The sequence below is a fragment of the Lynx canadensis genome, chromosome C1 (assembly GCF_007474595.2).
Source record: "Lynx canadensis isolate LIC74 chromosome C1, mLynCan4.pri.v2, whole genome shotgun sequence".
Classification (NCBI taxonomy): Eukaryota; Metazoa; Chordata; class Mammalia; order Carnivora; family Felidae; genus Lynx; species Lynx canadensis.
In genome coordinates this window covers 86,401,393-86,408,554 of record NC_044310.1, presented here as the reverse complement: position 1 = coordinate 86,408,554, position 7,162 = coordinate 86,401,393, and the positions used below count along the sequence as shown (strand labels likewise).

Sequence of the window (7,162 nt, the reverse complement as noted above, 5' to 3'; positions counted from 1 at the left end):
AGTGGCTCAGTCAGTTAAGAGTCCAGCTCTGGATTTCAGTTCGGGTCATGATCTCATGGATCGTGAGATTGAGCACTGAGTTGGACTCTGGGCTGACAGTTAACATGTTAAATTCAAATAAACTTATGGATTAATTATATAAAAATATAGCAAATAAGTGTCATTAGGAAAAAGGGTGAAGAAGCGCCTATATTAGCTACGTGGGAAAAAATACTGATCTTGTTTATTTTTTCCTTTTCCAAATTATTAAACTTATAAGGCTACTAATGGAAAATAACAAATACATACAACTCAATTTGATCTTTCATTACTGAATCAACATGAATTTTAGGCCAGTAATTTCCTAAGATAAGAAAACTCTTTTTTAATAAAATTCACATAATATTCTTTTCTCAAGAAATTCATGTCTTTTCTCAAAGTAAACAAACTTACTTCTTATATTACCAACACTCTTTTATACTTTATATACTCATTCATTCTTTTAGTTGGGAATCTAATACGCACTATTTTATTTTTATGCCTGCCGTACTCCTCATGTTTTTGTGCCATTATGGTACCCAGAAACTACCCAAAGATCCTTATCTTAAGTCTCCAACAACTGAAGCATTCCTTGTTTTCAAACTGCTATTTTCTTCACCTTGCTCCCCCTCACTGTTTAAGGGCCATGTTTGCCTTAATGATTCCAGCTGAGGAAATGCAGGCCAACTACTTAGGCTAATATATACTAACAGAACAATAAATCAACCATTGGAACCTAATCATTCCCTGTGTACCAACTCAATGAAAGTTAATTCAAACACTGCAATTTGGTGGGTTTGCCAACAAAATGATAGTGAATTAAGAAAGATGTTAGGAATCACACTTGTGCTTGTTTTTGTTCAGTTTTTTGGACAAAGACTCAGACAAGTACAGAAAATGAATCCTCTTTTGCAACCCGAAACTCATGGCTCAGTATGAGTTGTTTTTTTTTTTTTTTCAATGTTTATTTATTTTTGGGACAGAGAGAGACAGAGCATGAACGGGGGAGGGGCAGAGTGAGAGGGAGACACAGAATCGGAAACAGGCTCCAGGCTCCGAGCCATCAGCCCGGAGCCCGACGCGGGGCTCGAACTCACGGACCGCGAGATCGTGACCTGGCTGAAGTCGGACGCTTAACCGACTGCGCCACCCAGGCGCCCCAGTATGAGTTTTGATACATGTAAGAAGTAATAAGATCCCTTAGCCAACTACAGTGATGGTGGGAGTTTGATAAACTTGAAGGTTGGTTTCAGGACTATAGAATGACTAAAAGCACAGGATATAAGGGAAATCTCAGCTATGGTGAGTTAGTATTCTAATTTTAATGTTGACATGAAATAAAGACGCCTTTTTGTTTTAGAAAAAGAAAAAAAAAGCAAGAAGGTATTAGGGATTTGAATAGACGCTGTTCTCCAGCACAATAAAATCCCACGATATGGGTATGTTCTACCACTTCTGTCCTCACATGAAGGTGGTTGTGGAACCATATATTCTACTCACAGGTCAAATGTGCTGCTACAACCAGAAAAAAAATCTCCAGGGTACTCTCAGGTGTTAACAATGATCAGCCTTTAGTGGTACAGTTTAGAGCTGTGTGGATTTGAGAGGGTGGAAACAGCATCTGCTCCAAAAAGGAACAGTGGCAGGAATCAAGAACAATCTCACCAGTATCTTCCCACACCCAAGTCTTCACAAGTAGGAATGGGTCACAGTTAACCTAATGCATCATCATTATTATTCAACTGAATCATCATCATCTTTACCCAAAAACATTTACTGAGTCCTCTGTGCAAACCTTTGGGTGGAAGAAGATAAAAGAATATATAAAGAGTATAGGCCTTCTAGAAACTTACTAGCAAAATAAGGTTAAAAATAATTACAAAAGAATAGATGAGGGGCACCTGGCTGGCTCAGTCAGTTAAGCAACAGACTCTTGATTTTGGCCCAGGTCATGATTTCACAGTTCATGAGATTAGTGCCTGCTTGGGATTCTCTCTCTTCCTCTCTCCCTGCCCCCACCATGCTTGTGCTGGTGTGCACTCACACTCACTCTCCCTCAAAACAAATAAACTTTAAAAAAGATAAGTAAATATCAGCATGAGATAAATGTATGTAACCTGGGTGTTATTAATTCACAGACATTTTAGCGACAATGAACCTTAGATATTCTTCAGTCTAGCCTGATTATTGAGTCACAGAGAGGTTAAGTGGGTTAGCCCATGGTGCATAATTTACAACTGGCACCAAAACTCCCCATATTGACTCCAAGTGCTGACATTAATTAAAGAAAGTCACTTGGTCAATATAAAGCCAAGACAGGAAAAGAAGTCACTATTGCTCTTAATACTTTCACCATTTTATGTTATAATTTCCAAAGTCAATTGCAGGAGGTGGGTCTGTGTTCATCCTGTGAAAATAATATTCAACAGATTCAAAATGCGCCCCTTATTTTGCTGCTGTCAGGTTTCATAATGACCAGCAGGAAATCATAAGTTCTGAACTACTATGATCCATTTTACTGATCAGAGCATCCAGTTATCATGTAATAAGGTTCTGAAGCAATCTGCCCCTGCTATTTATTCTTCATTTATTAAATGACTTGGGAGAATTCACATATTAGTATTTGTGAAGAAAGGCTAAAAAATTAAATGCCTATTTTAGTCAGCCTTGAAATGAGAAATCTTGCTTATGAGAAATATTATATTCTTATTTAAAGTAGATACCATAGAAGGAAACAGTCAGTTCTTAGATAAAGAGAATAGTGAAGCCACGTTGTAAGAATGTCACTAAAATATTTTAAAAGTCATTTTTCTTAGTACCCAGAGGGTAATTTGAGAAAAAAAAAAAGACAAAAAGTGACTTCTCAGGTAAGTAAATGAAAATTGCATTCACTGTCACCATACTGTTGATTTTGTCCCAATTAAAATCCCCAAGTATATACACCACCTCAGAGTCACCAAGGTTACCTTAAGAAAGACATACACACACACACACACACACACACACACACACACACAAAATTGACACATAAGAAGTATTTATCTCCTCCAAAGGACAATAGGAACCAAGTAGATTTTTGTTATTAAGAAATGTTCAGGGGCACCTGGGTGGCTCAGTTGGTTGGATGTCCGACTTCAGCTCAGGTCATGATCTCACAGTCCGTGAGTTTGAGCCCCACGTCGGGCTCTGTGCTGACAGCTCAGAGCCTGGAGCCTGCTTCGGATTCTGTGTCTCCCTCTCTCCCTGCCCCTCCCCGCCTCTCTCTCTCAAAAAAATAAACATTTAAAAAAAAAAAGAAGTGTTCAAAACTCAAAAAAAAAAAAAGTTTAAAGCTCATACATTATCAACATGGATAGCAGTAGCAGGCAGATTAGAGAAATGAATAAGAATAAAATCACAAAGCACCCAAAAAAAAATATGAGGTAGTAAAAACAGGAGGTGATAAAAACTATCCAGCATACTTTCCTAAAGGGTAAATCTTTTCAGGAAATGCTGTAGAAATTTTAAAAGATAATATAAGTCCACTAAAGTGAATCACTAGGTACTAGCAAACCCCAAATGTGTTTGAAATTTGTGCCACATAAAGTCTACAGAAACCCAATGAAGATGGGGGTGGCTGGGAATGAAGTCAGGGGGAGTTTTTGAGGACATCTAATTAGTAATAAGTAACCAAGTACCTTACTGAGAAGAATTTTGTATTCCATTAACTTAGCCAAGAACTTGGTTTCTAACTGGTAGTAAATACATGTTTGTTGTAGTAAATGAAAAAGAATGGAGAAAATCTGCTTTCTAGACACAGCATCTAAACTAATGAGACAGTCAAGAGAAGACTGTAATGAATTTAGGAATAAGGAAGAACTGATTCATTAATACATAAAATTCTGTATTAAGATCATGAATGTTTAGAAGAGAAATTTACTTGGGGAAGGGCTGAAAACAGGATTATCCATCCAAATTTAGAATTATATAAACATCTAGATGAACAAAATTAAGCTTTTCTTTTGTAGGGCACAAGGGAGAAATTACTTCATGACTTTTGCTTGGGAACCTCCTTTTTTTAATTATGCAAAAAAATTATATACTGTGAAGTTCAAGCAGTCTCACAAAGCTTCAACTACATCTCAATTAAATAGCATAGGGAATTGTATAAGAAACCCAGACAGAAATGAAAACAAGTATGTGAGCAATTTAATCAAGTTAAGATTTTTTTTCAAAGTGGAATTAAAAAAAAATAATAATAAAGAAATGGAAAAAATAATTCCCTATCTTCTACTGTTTTCTCCACTTAACTTGAACCTTATGCCCAGCTCATTAATTATGTAGGACCCTCATTATTTGAGTGAAATATTGTAGCTATGGGTTCTTGTCTCCCCAGCACATTTCTCATCTTCCTATAACTGGGAATAATATGACTTTCTTTTTTCAGGTGCCATTTCAAGTCCATATAAATAAAAAATGGTACCCTCTACTCTCCCAGCCAGGGTGGAGACATTTGGCATAGTACTGCCTATCAACATACCCTGTTCTCTTGGCCAAGAAGAAGCATGTGGTCTAAACAAGGTCTATAAGAACCAGGAATTTTCCAGAATTAACCTGACACAAAGGGTGCTCAGCCAATATGTGTTAAATGAATGTCAGGCAACTGAATGAATAAGCCAGTGGGAATAAGTTAGACCTGTTTCTTTCCTTGAGAGTCATGATGCTAGGAGAATATAATCTTACCCTGCTCCAGCCTTTGTTAATTTACTAGAGGAAGCTCATCAATCAGTAGATGATAATGATGCTGAGATTAAGGAAAGCAGAGACAAACATAACTAAAAGATGAGTAAAGACAGAATCTTCATGAAACCCTTCTGGAACTTCCAGTTTTGTGACTAATTAACTTTCTTTTTTGCTGAAGTTGACAAGTTTCTACCACTTGTCCAAGGAAGTTTATGATATACACAATAATCTTTGGCAACACTTTAAAAGACCCCCAGAGTACCTACCTGGGGTGATCAAACAAGTAATCATTATAGATTTAAATAAAATGTATTTCATTATAGATGTAAATAATATTCAAAATTGTTGTTGAAATAAGCAGAAACATTTCCTCACAGTGCACTTTCAATTTACAGTCGCTCTCACATTAAGCCTAATAATATTGCTTTAGGAAAAAAATAGATAATATTAAGTTCATATATCCAGCATATCCTGCATAATATAGAAGATTCTAAAAGGCTACATGTTTACTATTCCATTTTCATGATTTAAGACTTTCATACAGTATTAGAAACATTTGCAATTTATTAGCAACTCCCTCTTTCATTTCCTTTTTTCTTATTGCTTTGGAAGTCTATTTTAAATTTACCATCAATTGATGAGTTTTATCTGTGGACATTAAGTTTCAGAATCATAAACTCAGATTCCCATAGGGCTCTTTCGTAAGCTTAAGAGTGTCTTAAGGGGTGCCTGGGTGGCTCAGTCGGAAGAACATTCAGCTCTTGATCTCTGGGTTGTTGAGTTTGAGCCCCATGTTAGATGTAGAGATTATTTATCTTAAAAAAAAAAAAAAAGAGTGCCGAGTGCCTTAAACTGTAATTCTGGTGAAACTAATTCCCCTTATCGGCTTTTGAGAATCAAGCCACAACTGTAAATTATTCCTCAAAGTGTAGAAGATGAATAAGGAAGAAAAAAAAAAAACACCTCAACTATAATTCAACACTCACCATGATCATCATGATAGAGGTACTGTTCCAGGTGCTAGAGGTAAAAGCATGAAGAAGACAGAAAGAACTGTAATATTATAATGCGGTTTCAGAAAGAGATAACAAAATTGGCATAAAATTAAAAAGGTACTGCATTAGAAAATGGCCAGACTAGGGAAATCCACTCTGGGGAGATGAGGTTTTAACTGAGATCTGAATGAAAGTTACCAGGCGTATCAAAACCTGTGAGACCAGCATTCTAAGCAGAAGGAACCGATGTGCAAATGCTCTGACGGAGCAGTATGTCTGAAGTTCAAGGAAAGTAGATGAATACCTAGTGCGGCTGGAGTGTGAGGAGCAAGAGGGAGTGTGGCAAGTGATGAGATCGGACAGCTCTGTGGGCACTGATAAGTTTGGGAAGCCATTCAGACAGGGGTATGGCACCATCTAACTTCCCTTTCCGAAAGGTCACTGGCACTGGTGGCAGGGTGAACTGTAGGTCTCAAGGTTAGAATTGGGAACATCAGTAGGAAGCTATTATGATAGTCCAGGGGAGACATGGTGGTAGCTTGGGCTATGGGGTTGAAACGAAGAGAAGTAGAATAGCATAGTATCCTTTTGGAAGTAGAGACTAGGATTTATAAGAAGTGGGTGAAGGAAAAAGAAGAATCAAAGAATCTCATAACTACATCTGAGCGTGAACTCCAGATAACATGGTGAACTGACCAAATCTCCAAGTTAAACTAAATTGTTAAATGTACTCTCATTTTCAGGACACTTAATTCATTAAGTAAGAATGACTAAGCCAACCAATATAATTAAGAATATAATTTAGGGGGGCGCCTGGGTGGCGCAGTCGGTTAAGCGTCCGACTTCAGCCAGGTCACGATCTCGCGGTCCGGGAGTTCGAGCCCCGCGTCAGGCTCTGGGCTGATGGCTCAGAGCCTGGAGCCTGTTTCCGATTCTGTGTCTCCCTCTCTCTCTGCCCCTCCCCCGTTCATGCTCTGTCTCTCTCTGTCCCAAAATAAATAAACGTTGAAAAAAAAATTTTTAAAAAGAATATAATTTAGGATATAACCAAATTTGCTTTGCAAGAAAAATAACCACCTTTATAAATTTTATTAATGTTTAATTTTGAGATGGAGAGGGAGAGAGGGAGAGACAGAATGTGAGTGGGGGAGGGGCAGAGAGAGAGACACACACACAGAATCTGAAGCAGGCTCCAGGCTCTGAGCTGTCAGCACAGAGCCCGATGTGGGGCTCAATCTCACGAACCGGGAGATCATGATCTGAGCCGAAGTCAAGCTCAGGTCAAAGTCGATGCTTAACTGAGCCACCCAGGCGCTGCTAAAAAATAACCACCCTTAAAAGACATGCATTATTAGGGTAAAGATGACAATTGGAGTTTGAATATTTTAGGTGTTTAAGTTGACAGCCTTATACAAAAATCCCCATCT

At 37.8% G+C, this 7,162-nt stretch overlaps 1 non-coding gene across 1 annotated transcript; it reads left to right on the top strand.

Annotated features, from left to right (window-relative positions):
• Window positions 1-857: 857 nt before the first annotated feature.
• LOC115522660 lies at window positions 858-987 on the top strand. The gene has a single exon (XR_003971546.1). It is a non-coding gene; the product is annotated as a small nucleolar RNA SNORA40 (small nucleolar RNA).
• Window positions 988-7,162: the final 6,175 nt, after the last annotated feature.